Genomic DNA, 16,394 nt, shown 5'->3' with positions numbered 1-16,394 from the left:
TATTATAAAACTGAAATTATGTGTTAATTAATTCGTGTTTTCCCCCTAGAGAAGTCACTTGACATTCGTTGCATAATTATATACTTGAATTGAATGTTTAATGACTTGTTTCTCTGGTAATTATTTAATCCCGTCAATCATGGCTGTAGCAACACATTAACTTAAAATTTACACGTTCCTTATTATAATTATGGCATAAGCCAAACGGGTATTCTCTGTTTCTTTAAAAAAATTATCATAATCGCCATCACACATTATAATATACTTATCTCTATATTTATCCATAATTATTTACGCTCTTACTTATAGTCCTGATAAGGACTGGCTTAAAGGGGCGCAGCAAGAATGCTTTTCATCTTCCCCGTTGTCTGTAGCGGACAGTGTAGGGATACGTTGTTATTGAGCTATTAAAGCTCTGATCATGGCTGGAGAGTAACAGCAATAGCCAAGCCTCAGTTAGAACTTCATTGGCTACAGCATTGCCATCCATTACCCTCCAAGGGTATTAATCACCGCATCTCACGGTCGATTCTCCCTCCACCCATCTTACACTCATAGTCCTTATAAGGACTGGCTTAAAGGGGCGAAGCAAGAATGCTTTTCATATTCCCCGTTATCTGTAGCGGACAGTGTAGGTAGAAGGTTATTGAGCTATTATTAAAGCTCTGATCATGGCAGGAGGGTAACAGCAATAGCCGAGCCTCAGTTAGAGCTTCATTAGCTACAGCATTGCTATCCATTACCCTCCAAGGGTATTAGATTGAATGAATCAATCACCGCCGTTTCCATCTGTCACTTACCTTATAATAAGGACTGGCTTAAAGGGGCGAAGCAAGAATGCTTTTCATCTTCCCCGTTATCTGTAGAGGACAGTGTAGGAATAAGGTGTTATTGAGCAACTAAAGCTCTGATCATGGCAGGAGGGTAACAGCAATAGACGAGCCTCAGTTCAGTTAGGACTTCATTGGCTACAGCATTGCCATCCATTACCCTCCAAGGGTATTGGATTGAATGAATCAATCCCAACTCTCCTTCCTCATTTTCCCCTCTGTTACTTACGACATTATACAAATCATTTAATGAAATATTTAAAATTAAATTAAATGGTGTTTAAATTAAATCAACTAATTTTTAAAAATATTAAAATAATTTGCAAGTTTCCTAATATATTATCATATTTTAAATTGTTCCATTAATGTTTCTTATAAATCATAAAAAATTCTAGAATATATGATAAATTTTTAATATTTACGAATTCGGATTAACTTAAAAGGAAATGCACAAAAAATAAAAGAAGTCTTGAGACAAACACAGTTTCTGGATGTTTAAACAGAACAATATGAGAAATTAAAAGATTAAATATTGTAAGTAATATCATTAAATAATTGAAAGTATAGATTTTGCAGAACAGTTTAATTCGCTTACACAATATTAAAGTTTTGGATGCTTTATCTGTATAAGGCTAATACGAATAAAGTAATTTATTCATATTAGCCTTGGTGCTATTATCTATCTAAAAAAGAAATTTTCTTTTTGGATCCGTGGTACTCTTGTATGAGATTATCCAAAGGCTAACATCTCGATAGTACTTTAGAACATTTTGGGAGAATAGTAAGGCGTAATTTGAATAGTAATAATTCCGGATTCATAAAGAGGTACTTACCATTGATTTTCTAATTCAGTTATAAACTCTCTGAACATATATTTAAAGCTCTTTTAATGCTGATAGATTTTGTGAGAATAGTATCAGCTTTTGATAATCTAATGAATATGTTAATAAAATTTGTGATATACAATTTTTTGGCAAGAAATTGATAATTTATAGTCCTTATAAGGACTGGCTTAAAGGGGCGAAGCAAGAATGCTTTTCATATTCCCCGTTATCTGTAGAGGACAGTGTTGGGATAAGGTGTTATTGAGCTATTAAAGCTCTGATCATGGCAGGAGAGTAACAGCAATAGCCGAGCCTCAGTTAGAACTTCATTAGCTACAGCATTGCCATTCATTACCCTCCAAGAGTATTGGATTGATGTGCCAATCCTTCCTCATAAATTAAAGTGATAATTAAAGGTTATGTGTTTATATATAAAATAGCGAGTGGTGTGAGAGAATATGAATATAAAAAACAACGAAAAGAGTAAATATTACCAAACTCATGGTGGTTTTATGAGTAAATTTTAGTTTGCTATTTAATATAAGCAGAAATAAATATTTTTTTCTCGCTTTTTCATTAAAAGTATTTGTGTTTTATTGTACAGCGATTCAGTGCTGGGTATATAAACAAAACAAATCGTTTCTAATTTCGATTTTAACTCCTAGAAAAATTTTTTTCACATACTTGGAGAATAAAAAAGTGAAAAAAAAAAACAATGAATAGTCATCTGAAGACTCCTTTATAAATCATACTCTATTTCTTTAAAACTAAAGCTAACCAGGAAATTCTCTCTTTGCATTGTTTTGGATGCTATTTTTCTTCTTTTCTCGCTGCTATCTTATTTCCTTCTTAGTTTTTAGAACAGCATATTTCTTCTTCTGGGCATAATGATTATCCCATGAACGTCTCCTCATCTTATCATCTCACATATCCGGGGTGCTAACCACAGTCAAGTTTTCACTCTTATTGTCATTTTGAAAGAAGTGGGTTTCACGTTTTACCTGCTCCGGAAACATAAAAGAAGCCTTGAACGCCACGTGTTGCCATAATAAGTTATTTCCTTTCTCACTCCAGAGACAAAAAAAAAAAAAAAACACTCCGATAATAACGTGAAATCTTCCGCAAGAAAAGATATCCCTACTGAAATGTCAGAGTTTTTCGATTATGGATATTTTTTTTTGCTTTGTGCATTATACACTTTTTTTTTCGCTGTAGTCTGGTTTTCTTCAGGCACACAATGTCGGGTTTTTTAAAAAGCACTCAGTGATAAAAATTATCAGCCTTTGTTATTTTTAACTTCGGTTGCATTCGGTGAATTCAGTGCATTGTATTCCAATACGCTTAACGGTAATGTAATTAAGAAACACACACACATACTAAGGGAGGGGGGGGGGGGAGAGAAGATAGCTTTGATAGCAATATTTCGGGAAATTGCGCACACACACACTTGTAGAAATACTTTTCGTTTCCACAATGGTAAACTAATATCTTTTTTTTTTTCCTTTTTTCTTTCTTTCTTTTTTATTTGCAGTGCGTGTCGACAATTTCCATCATTTTTTCCAATTCTAAATCTAAACAGTGAAAAAAAACGTTGCTGCTCAGTTTTTTTTTTTTTTTGTGTATAACTGGGGTTTTCATTTATTTAAAAGTGTGGAACCAATTTCAGATTTTGTTTTGTTTTTCTTTTGGCCTGAATTAATCGCCAATGATGATTTTTTTTCTCGGTTGCTTACAATTAAGTCAACTAAGGTCACGAGATTAGACGTTATGTGCGATAATTTAGTTTGACTGCGTTAGGAAAAGCAGATTTTGTTGTTGTGTCATCTCTGGCAAGCTGGCGCATTTTTGTTTTGAAATACCCAACATTCCTAACGTATTTTAGTGGATCCGAATCAGGTCATTAATATTGATCACAGTATTTATCAAATTTGTAAATTAATATTTATTTCACTCTAATTCCAGTTCTAATCCCAATTCATCATCCTAATACTAGATGATTTCTATAACTTCGATCCCAATTTGGAACTGCTGATCAGAAAGGAAGCAGCTAATTAGTAAAATCTGATACCTGTCAGGTTATTTCTAACCCCACAATAACAACAACGTCCTTATGTTGACGAGCCCTGAATTGGAATCAGTAACAGATCCAGAATGAGGGATGGTCTTCCCCTGAAGAAAGAGAGTGAAATAATGCTCTGACTTTTAGTTAATAGAAAAACTCTCTTTGAATTATGAATTAAAATTCTGAAATGAATAGCATTAGTAAACTTACAATAAAACGAGAATTATTTTTTTTTAAAAAATCGAATATGTGCTTATCACTCACCCACCCACCCACCCACCCACCCACCCACCCATCCGTGTTCTCAATCTTGCCTTCCAATACCTGCCAATAGCCACTCTCGAAACGGTCTCATACTACGATGGTAGGGATTTTTCTCTACGAAACTTGTCGAATACACAAATCAGCCATACAACACACGAAATAATAGACAGTAATTACTTATCTTTTGTGAGAATATTTTATTCATTTGAAGGTGATTTAGTTGCTTTCAGACACAGCCGGGAAGGAGTGTTTACAGGTTAAAACTTAGATTTATCTTTCCGTGGAGTGTTGGACATTACTGAAATTAAAACTATATATAAAAATCCAATTTTTCCGTTTGTAATACCAGTTTCGTTTGATACGCGACTTCATACACGAATGTGACGTGTCTATTTCACATTTTCATTATAACTAGATGGCATTTGTGCATACCACGTATTGCGGTGACTTCGTCAAGAATGAAATATACTCGCAATGCTTCCAAACGTATTCGAGTCAGGTTAGGAACCTCAATTTTCAGAATCAAAGAGTCTACATTTTATTATACTTTGCACACGTTAAAGCACTAATATATTCTTATCACACCCCTTCCGACCACTTATTGTGCAATAAACAGATCGGTTATAACGACGTAGAATGAGTGCCTTTTATTCGGTGAATAAAGGAGATATCTACGTGTGACAAAATATGCCCTCTTATTTCCGCAATTGAACTGTCTAAATTCAGTCTGGTACGTGATCTCGAATATTTACTTTTATTTTGTTTTGTTAAAATCTCGAAAGGGGCAGTGGTAGACTTAAGTAGCACAAAACCAATGCTGGCCTATTGTTATAGTGGGCGATAAAGGAAGTCGGCCTTTGTGTGCCGCATACCTACTATCATTTGCTAAAGAACTTGATGACAGGAGCAATTTATTTCCTCAGGAAGAAAGACGTTCTTTCGTGCCAGACCTAAGGAAACGCCATTACGCTAATTCCTTAAAATACTATGTTAATCTCCTCGTAAGGCAGGTATAATTTTATCTCTTCGTTACAGATTCCTTATCACCGAACTACTTGAGAACGAATTCTTTCTGATGTAATTTAACTCTGTAATGATAAAGCGTGAAAATGTGTCCGATGGAATTATTGTGGGCTTTTTAAATATTTATTTGAATGGAATATTGAGAAAAATGAATCGGAATTCTTGAGAACTTAAATGTTTATTGAGGCGAACGTTTTTGTTCTCTTATATTTGAAATCTAATAATAGCACAAAATAAAAAACATTTGAAGCAGCAGGGAAAAAAAATACGCATGCGTGTTCTTGACCAATCAATCAGGTGAGAGAACTCGAATGTGATTTATGTTTTAGGAATGTTTTAATACTAATTCATTTAATTAAATAGTAAAATTAAAATACAATCAAAATTGTAATTACAATAAATAAAGTATTGTAAATAAAATTTTAGAGCAATAATTTTTTTATTAAGTGTTTATTATATATTTTATAATTTTTTATTAAGCTAAAATAATAAGCTTTATTTTAGAGCAATAATAATTTATTTTTATTAATAAGTATTGTAAATAAAATATTAATAAAAATAAATTATTATTTCTCTAAAATAAAGGGAAAACATTAAGTATTTATGAAAAAAGTTAAGACAGTTAAAGTTAATATTCATATATCTTATATATCAAATAATCAACGTTATCTGTAGTAGATAGAGAGATATCTAATACCTTTGGAGGGTAATGGATGGCAATGCTGTACCAATGAAGTTTTAACTGAGGTTCGGCTGTTGCTGTTACCCTCCTGCCATGATCAGAGCTTTAATAGCTCATTAACACCTTATCCCTACACTGTCCTCTACAGATAACGGGGAATATGAAAAGCATTCTTGCTTCGCCCCTTTAAGCCAGTCCTTATAAGGACTGCAGTAGATATTTTTGTAATGTTTCTGTGATAATGTAGGGAAATTTCTGCATAGTGGTGGCAAAATATTCACAAATCCAATTTAAATTTATGAATAGAAACTCTTTTTTCAATAACTTCTAATTAAATTTTATGGATACCTTTGCATCTATTGTCCACTTTCATGTTTTGTATATATTTTATACAAAATTTGGTTTTTATACAAAATTTTAGTACCTCATTAAAGTTATATATAACTTTAATGAGGTACTACCATTTGTGTATTGTGTCAAACTGTTCATCATGAGATTGAAAGAAAAAACACTACAATATCCAGAAATAATGAATATAAACCTAAGCTGCAATTTATCGTTATTCAACCATAATTCACTTATGGCGAACACGAGAACCTAAACACGCGCTAAACAACGTCAGCAAATTCAGAATTGTTTCAAACAGCAATATTTTTAGAATGATACCAATGACGATATTTTCAATGTTTTATTTCTCTGAATATTTTCCTTTTTAATATATTTGCATCATACGCAGTTGTCTTGAATAATTACCTCAATTGATTCATTTGTTTAGCCATATAAACTAATATGTATAATTAAATTAGTACGTCTTTCGTGTATATGACGTAATACCAAAATTGTTGTAGTGGTTAAAAAAAACTACATTTTTTAACTACATAGTGGAAGCCATGTCAATACTAGCCTAAAATGTTTCTTAATATCAGAATTCTCACTATGATCCCAGTCAGAGAATTTTTTTTAGTAGTGAATTGTTTTGCCACCCCCTTCCCCAGAATTCTTGCATTGTGGATGTCTTGGGCTTTTCTTTTTAACATAATTTCTACACCTTCCCATCTCAAATCAATATTTATTTGCGAGCCTGGTTTCTTAATTCATTCTTTGTGGCCGACAGTTATAACCTTTAAATTCTATAGATATTTTAGTAAGAAAAGTTGAAGTAATTAGCAGGAGCAACGTTAAATGATTCCATGCGATCCCTATCCGTAAAACGTTCCTTTTAAAAAATGTCCAATATTTGTGTTAGGAATCGTGATGATTAAAACAAATGCTTTGGCTTTATATAAGAAGAATTCAGTGAAAATCTCAAATTACCCACTCAGTATCCGGCTCTTCTCACCCACTGACTACACTGGCATAATACTAACTTAATTTTTAAAAAAAATCTGTTTTTAATGCTGGTGAATTTGGTTGATGAGGTAGCAAAGTAGTTTCTCTTTACTTTCTTTGCATATACGTATTTTTGTGTGCACGAGAGGCCAGTTTTCCTCTTTTTGAAGGATGTAAAATTTTCCACCTCCATATGAAGCTGTTAACTTACTTTTGAAAAGCCCGGATAATGATTCTTCGCGTCACAGATGGACTCGAACCCAAATCTTTCCAACCGGATTCTTGTCTACACCAACTGAGCTTCGGAGGTTGTATTTAAGATCTGGTATATCTATAATATTGATACCTTTAATTAGAATATGGTGATCCGTTGTGTGCAGTGATGCCCTTTCATCTTTTGCAGTTCATAACAGAAATTATTTGGATTTGTGTCCAGAGGTGTCTGTAATGTGCTTATATCTGTAGTTTGGTTTATCTTAGTGTTCCATCATTAGCGTTTCACTATGTTCAAAGTCAGTAGAGGTTTTTCAACATTCCGGCTTGGAGATGATCATAACGCTGCCCCCACCCCTTTTTGCGTCATCTAAGCCAGAGCAGAAGTGGAAATTTTTCATGCATTTCGAGAATTAGTACGTGTGTACTACACCACTTTATAAATATATACAAAAAACGACAAAATATATGTAAAAAAAAAGATATTAATCTCTAGACAAATCCTACAGTAATATTCTCGAGAACAATCTGTTAAAAAATTTTAAAAAATCACGTAACAATATCCGAATGCACAAGAAACAAACTAACAGCCAAAATATCCCAACCAAACGAAACTTCACAAAAATTCTCAGCGGATAATGCAATGGGAAGCAAACGCGCTCAAGCTTAACAAACAAGAAAATTTTAAAATATCCCCACAAGACTATCGCTCAAAAGTTGGGCCAAAATACGGAGCCACAGTCACCCGAATCGTTCAACCGTAAATAAGATCATTCTGTTCAAAAGGTATACTTCCAACCGTGCACAATACGAGACTACTTATTTAGAGTCAAGAGTAGCATATATTCTTCCCATCCATGTCGGAATCCGAATTGACAAGCGGTCTGTCTCACTCACAGCTAATTTCCAAAACTAGAAGTGAAGGACACCTTGGCCGTCGAATATTTTGCGGTACTTTGAAAGCCTTCATCGGTGCAATATACTGATGATATCCTCCTCAAATTAAAAAAGATCATATCTTTCGACAAAGGTAAATGAAATTAGATTGTAAAATTACAGTCATTGTAAGTCATTTGTTATCTCAGAAATTCTAGAGGAAAATAAAAACATTATTAAAAGCAATAAGGTTTCAAAATAATAATTAGAAGGTATTGTTGACAAATAAAGTTCTAGATACAAAGGAAATCTACCACACTATTAGATATCAAACCAAATCATTCAAAACGGTGTAACGTATAGAAAATTATGCGGCATTGAACTCCTCTAAAGATAATATCGCCAATCAGTATGTACATCCTCTGTCCAAAAAGAAACCGAACTTTTCGAAAATAGAAGAAATTAGTGGCGCTACCTGTTGTATCTTTTGTGGCAACCTTCCTTAGTGTTGTGTCAACTGTTTATGACATTTGTTTCATTTGAAGCTGAGTTATAGTGCCAAGAGTGACAGTGTGACAGTTTTTACGAACGGTCGGAAAATGGGTTTCAAGCAGAGCTGCGATTTACTTTTGTGTTAAACTTGGTAAACGTTTTGCCGAGACGTATCAAATGCTTCAAAAAGCATACGGTGATGAATGCTTATCCGGTACTCAAGTTTACGAGTGGTTTAAGCGATTTCAAAGTGGTCGTGAGACGCTTGAGGTCGACGAAAAGCCGGGCCGTCCAAAAACTGGACTGAGCGAAGTTAACATCCAAAAAAAAGTGCGTGATTTCATCAAAGAAAACCCGAAATCATCCGTGAGATTGAAGATGAATTGAGGATTCCAAAATCAACTGTGCACAACATTTTGACCGAGAGTTTGGGCCATCGTAAATTGAATTCGCGATTTGTTCCCCACAAGTTGACCGACGACCAAAAAATGTATCGAACTGAACACCGTAAGGACTCAAACTTCCTTGAAACGATCGTTGCTGGTGACGAAACGTGGTGTTTTGAGTATGAGCCAGAAACAAAGCGCCAGGGCTGACTGGAGACCACCAGAAGAGGGGCATCCGAAAAAAAGTCACTTGGAGAAGTCAAAAGTAAGGACAATGCTGATTTGTTTCTACGATTCGAAGGGTGCAGGCAGCTGGTCACTTTTGCACGATAAGGCGCCATCTCATCGTTCGAACATTGTGAGACAGTTTTTGAGCAAAAACCAAGTTTGTGTGTAGGATCACTCGCCGTATTCACCTGATTTAGCACCCTGTAGCTTCTATTCCCCCGACTTCATTTGCCGATGAAAGGGAAGCGATACGACACCACTGAACACGTTCAAGCGGCAGTAACCACGACCCTCAACAGTATCCCAAAAACCGATATAAAAAAATTCATTTGATGAAATTATTGACCGTGCCAAACGCTGTATCGAAGCTAATTGATTGAAATAAATGATTTGAATAACTATAATTGACCTGTCAAAAGTTCGGTTTCTTTTTGGACAGAGGGTGTACTTTAACAACAGCCCTGAGGATCAATAGTGCTGCGGATTCGAATCCCGTTGTTGGCATGGAGGTTTGTGTGATTGTCTTTGAGTTGCAGATGAATTTTGTAGCTGAGACAACCGCCCAACTTATTGGAGACCAGAAGTTATAACTCTTTATATTCGCCAGTATGATTCTAGTAGTGAGTAGTTTTGCGCATGTCAGAATGACGTATGCTCATCCGCAGAGACTACCTTAGTATTGTAATTACTATTGGCAGTTAATATAATCAAATGATAGGGTATTTTAGAACATTTAATGGCCGCAGTTTCATAGTAGATATTGAATTAATTATTCTAGTATTGATTTTTTTATATTTTGTACCAATATTTTTACGTTTAATACTTTTTTTGATGAATTTCATTTTTGGACTAAATATTTTTAGCACAAGAACTTAGTCTTTCCATTGTCATAAATTAAAAAAATAAATAAATAAACATTACCCAAAGATGATTTGGTGTTACCTATACAGCAAAATTATTTTAACTGAGTACAGCATACACGGACGTGAAACTGATATTTTTCTCTCTTTTAAGGGTCCGAATTATATGTTATAGGGCCAACGATAAAAAATTAAAATTATTATATTTTTTAAATTTTCATTTAATAAAAAAAATGCAATTCGTTTGGGAAGAGTTAAAACCCGGAGCGTGATATGTGAGGACTATTCGTATCATTTCAGCACTCCAAGAACAATAGTTCTATTTTCTTTTTTTTTTAATATGGTGCACAGTTGTAATTAAACGCTTCCAACTACGATCAGATCACGAAGTCTCAACGTAATGCTTTACGTAATCCACTGATGTGTACGTTGACTTTTTCATTGTTACGTTTATGTTTTTATTGCTAGCAAACCATCGCACGCATTCAGCATGAAAAAGCATACGCCTATGCAAGTGCTCGATTAGTTTATAAAACTAAACTTAATTCAAAAACCAAGTAACTGTGAAATAATTTTAGATGAGAAACGATTGAATAAAGATTCTGATAAATACCATTTCTAGGGAGGGGTAACCTATCTGTATTATTTGTTGGAGTCGTATTTACAGACAGTTTCAGGATCTTAAGGAACCGATAATATTTGGAAAGCTATATAACCGGATAGGTGCCACAAATTAGGCACCTTATAGCCACTCGACAGCACTGATTTCCTATCATTTAGAACTTGAAAGGTGATTACTGCAAGCAGTGATTACTGCCTTTATTGGTTTAGCATCTTCGGTACTATGTATTTGGTAACCATAATAACTTTTCATAATTTAGTTGTTGCTAATATTACAGGACAAAGTCAGCTGAGAGATGCCCCTTTATGCAAAAAAAAAAAAAAAAGAATCTGAGAAATTGTTGGAAATGAAGGCCATCTGCCCGAAATTATACCTCGCATCTTTCCTATTAAATTATATTATATACTAAAAACAGAAAGACTTGATTCAGAGAGCCTCAGTGTGCCATTACTAGAAGCTTCACCTCTCCAAGTTAATATTAAATTAAATGAATTTTGATTCATTACATGTCATGTTTGCGATTTTTTAAAAGGCACTATTGAACTGTTGAGCATTCTAATAATGAAACCTGCTCTATTATAGTCCTTATAAGGACTGGCTTAAAGGGGCAAAGCAAGAATGCTTTTCATCTTCCCCGTTATCTGTAGAGGACAGTGTAGGGATAAAGTGTTATTGAGCTATTAAAGTTCTGATCGTGGCAGGAGGGTAACAGCAATAGCCGAACCTCAGGTAGAACTTCATTGGCTACAGCACTGCTATCCATTACCCTCCAAGGGTATTCAAGGATGAACGATTTCTTTCATCCCTCTCCTACTCCTGCTCTATTATTAGCAGTTCGAATCTCATTTTCAACAATACATATTTATATTATTAAGTGGTGTCTGAAAAAATTTTGATTTCCTTAAAATAAAAAAACAATTGTATTATTTTTTTAATTAGAGTAGGAAAATACTTAAAACTTTCTGATAAATTTGAATGCGATAAATTATTCAACATATTTAGACACTGATATGGTGTCATTTGCATCCTTTATATCTTCATGTAACCGAGTCAAATGAAATTCAGATTTATTTGAAAATTTGAAAATTGTAATTTTTTCATATCTCTATAAAAAATGTAAAACAATTTAATTTAGAAAATGAATATTATTTTAATTTCTTTTCTTTAGAAAAATCAAACAATTATTATCATTTAATTAAATAAAAAACTATTATCGAAAAGATTCCGCTATAATTCCTGTTATGAACACTACGTGTCGCTTCAATTATAAAATTATACAAGTTGCGTTATATTTAGAAAAGTAATGAATTAGAGTTTTCAAATAAAAATTAGTGTTGGTGTGTGAGCTATGCTAAATTCCAAGGAGAATAAAATGTCTTAAATACTGTATTTGATTAGGTAGGATAATATGAAAATATTAAATTTTGTATAATCCTAAATTACTTTTGTATTCCTTAAATAAAACATTATTCATGTTCTCTCGTTAAAGTTAAATTAATTTTAAGTTTTTTAATAGCTTGAAATGTACTGGATTATGATATCATTAATTATTATTCTGTTGATGAGAATTTCAAAAATTCAACTGCTCAAAAGTAAAAACTAATTCTCGTTTGAATAATCACAGGAATGAGAATAATTATTTATACTTCGGCGTAGAATTTCACCGAGTGTGTGTGTGTGTGTGTGGCCATAAAAGAATTCAATTTTCAATGTTATATTCATTAATGAAAGTTTAAATCGAAACAGTAAAAAATCTATTTAATAAATTATTGGTTTAGTGGTTATTTGATGTCTAGAAATTCGCTTTGCCACGCGCTCAATGGCCACTCAGTAAATTTTACAAGAAACAAAATCAACCTCTTTCGTAAGTCATTTACATTCGCCGTAGTGTCCGTTCGTTATAATCCGTGGCCATTGAGGGCGTCTAATGTTTAAACGCAAGTCATTTTCACTTGGGACCTCCCCTTCATTATCTCAACGTCACGAGTGTGACACCACAAAAGGAAGTCATCGTTCAGAAAGTATTGCAGAACTTTATCATTTGTATCATTTAAGATTTACCTTTGTCATTTGACCACGCGGAGACGTTATGATTAAACCACTGTCTAAAAAGTCCCCAACTGTTAATTCCGAGGGACTACCACGTCTCGCAATCCACTTTAACCTCGGGATTCGAATGATGCTATTGTATATTTACAGTTCGTTAGCCACGACGGTGCTAAACCTAGCGTGTACTACGCCTGTTGCTCCGAGAGCAGTTTCCCGCATCGCTACTTTCATCTTCAGCATCCTTAAATTAAAGGATCTGCATTACGTGGGGGGGACGCTCCATCGCTCTCCTGTGCCTCTCAAACGTAGGGTGGGAAGGGGTGGAGTCGATACAAAATTAGTTATCTTCTGCTATGCATAGAGGTATCCAAACAGGATCAGGTCTTTACGGAGAGACTAAAACAGACATTTTTTTTCTCCCTTCTCTCTCCCCAACTCTCTTCCGCGCGCGCGTCTACACGGCAAGACGTCATCCGGAAGAGATGCTCAGCCAAGCGTGAACGTTATTGTAATAAATTTGAAGAATTAAGCACTAATTGCGTACTTACTCTTGGTCTTAAGAAATAGTACCTCATTACTGCCTCTAAAACCTGTTGGATAGATACTTATTACCTCGTGCGCCGTGAACAGGCTTGAGGGGAAACTAATTTACTGTTCTTTTCCGAGAGATTGGAAATTAGATATATGATTTTCTGTTGGGAAATACGGCCCTCTTAATAAGGGGTGTTGTAAATAATACGATGGTAGCTCTGAGCTTATTTATAGAGTCTATTTTGTTTGCTACGACTCTCTCTCTGTAGGACCATTAAGTGCGTTATGGACTTCCATACAAGTTAAAGAGATATTGGAAGTCGTTAATGCGAAAGTAAAGTTCCAACATTTCTACCGAATTTTTAATTGCCTTTAAACCTCGTTAATAATAATATTCTTTGTGTATCTTTTTTTTTAATTAGAACTTTACCTTTTGAGGCTTTTAAATAATAATATAGCGTCTGGGTTTTAACGACTATCGTTTTATTTCGAAATATTCTTTTGATAATTGGAATGGGTTGAAAAGAAGAACATTCTGCAGATGAAACGCAATCATTGAAATGGAAGTGCTGGTTTCGCAGTATATTAAGATGCGCTCTGAAAGCATTTGTTGTCCAATTTGGTACTTGAGAGTAATCCTACAGAAGCGACGTACGGTATATTTCAATTATACAAAATGAATTTTAAATTATCCATAGAATGATAAGAGGAACAACTCGCACTTCTATAAATCATGAACTGAAGTTCATATAAGATCTTAGATTATATCAGATTTTAAAGAGGAATCGTTAACATAAGATATAATTATTATGATTCTAAAAATGTAATGTCCCTGCCTCTAAGTTTCCGCAATACCTTTCATTATTCTTTTATTATACTGTCGTTATTTTAAAACAATGGATATTGTGACTCCGTTTAGTGCATTATAACAGGAAATCCTGACAGTACTACAAACTATTTTTATATCTATCCATATTACATAAAATCATGGAATCTTTAAACTTGTCATATTTGTGAGCTTCCTATATGCAGATACCTTTTATGAAAATAAAGTGATAAAGTCGCTTTTGGGAAACATTTGTGGACTGCACAAGCAAATTTTTATATATTTATTGAAAAAAGCCACGATTTGGCTAGAAATTGTAGGCAGGAGTCCGTGAGTGGCTCATAGATTCAACTCTATAGACACTAATTCTGTCTCCTCCCCATTTATTTTTTTAAGATCCACAAATCTTCATTATGTTAATATGTTCACAAGGATTGTCTTGTCCCAATGGACTATAAATTAAAGTGGCATGGAGTGGATGAATAGTTAAGAACCCTGTGGTTTTCCGAACCATTCTTCAAACAAGAGGGATAAGAAATATTACAATTTTTAATCTTTTAATTAGCGATTATTTGATTCAGACGCCAATGTTTGTGTTAGCTACGAAAATCCCCAAAATCGAACTGTTATTAATATATTAATAACCCACTTTATTTCCCTTTATTGTTGACCATTGCAGCATTTTTCTTTTATTGTCAGCAGATCTAATTTTTGTCTCGCGACTTTCCAATATTTACAGAAGAAGGTTCATGTTTGTATCCACAGTGATGAGCACACATTACTATTTGAACTACAATGAGTAAGCAATGCTTTCACTATTTTCCCCTAATTATTTGGCGTTTATAATATTGTTGCAATAATCTCGCTCACCAAACAATATAAACAATATAAATCCTGAAAAACTCGTCTGTAAACAGAATGGTACTTTTTTTAAAAGCCTCTAATTATGAGTTGCAGTGTCATATCTCATCTGGTGGTGAAAATCATCAACCATCGAAAACGTTCACAATTATATTCGAAGCCACAGCCAACTAGAAAACAAAGGGGAGATGACATTCATTTGACACATTGAAATGCAGATGTCCGTTCGTTGATTCTAGGTTCGAATTCTCAAAACATTTATATAAAAAAGTAACTAAAATTGAGTTAGCTATTCTCATACTGAGGTGGAGGAAATTAATTATGTAATGTAAGGAATGGTTTGTATAATCTACAGGAAAAAGAACTTTGGTAAGCCTATTGCATGTTAGGCATTAGCCTCGCAAAACATATAAAAAAAAATTTTAAAAATAGAAAAAAAACATCCCATTGACTTTCCTCATTAGTAACTCAGCTAGAAAACTGTAAGAAGACTTGTATTAATGAGTTCTTTAAGAACGCGAACAGTGGCTTAACAATAAATTGTATCATTTGCGAAACACGAAGACATGGCAAGAAAAAAAAAAAAAAACTGTTCATAACCTTTACTTTAAAAAAAATGAATTGCACACATTCTTATATTATCCGATTTTTTCTGCGTAAATTAAATCGCACGAGGAGGAAAGTAGTTGATTTCATTTAAATCTTTAACCGTTCTTTCTTTCTGTCTATCTCCCTGATTGCTTTTTGTGTTTTATTCTTCGATATTTGACAGAGTACCATAAAGAACCACAATAAAAACCATACTTGATTAACATTTACCGATATCATTACCTTTCAGAAGTTAATTGAAAATTTAGACTTCCACCATTCCCCTCTGCCACCTTATTTTCGTACGATGGTGGAGTCGAGAGACGAAAAAAAAAAAACACTTGATTTACTGCATTCACCTTAACTGCAGACTGTTCTTGATGGGGTTTCGATTTCCGTTCTCACCCAGTAGCACGTGCAACTAGTTTTCATTAAGGAGACACCAGCAATCACTTAACATGAGGCTTTCTTCGTTCGTTTAGACAAAAATTTTAAAGAGACCCCAACCAAACCCCATTGTTCACATTGATGAAGCCCTTTAGCTGTAGAAGCGAATAAGTTAACTGTGGACGGTGACTGAGAGAATACTTAACTAGTTGGCCGTTGATGTGTATCTCAGACACAAGTAAAAGCATACAATCCATTGACTTAACGCATTGGAAAACACTGTAGAAGTCGAAAGGAAAACAAGATGTTGACGAGTGCATGCCTTCATTAAACTTACATTTGCGCATTATTTTTAAAAATATCACTATAAAAAATTACTAAAGTATAAAGCCGAAAAACATTTAATTTGAAATAAGTAGGATATTAAAATGGAGAATATTATAGATCCATCAATATTTTAG

This window comes from Typopeltis vanoorti, chromosome 18 (genome assembly GCF_054136105.1).
Source record: "Typopeltis vanoorti isolate ZY-2024b chromosome 18, IOZ_Tvanoo_1.0, whole genome shotgun sequence".
NCBI lineage: Eukaryota > Metazoa > Arthropoda > Arachnida > Uropygi > Thelyphonidae > Typopeltis > Typopeltis vanoorti.
Note: the sequence above shows the minus strand (reverse complement) of the source record.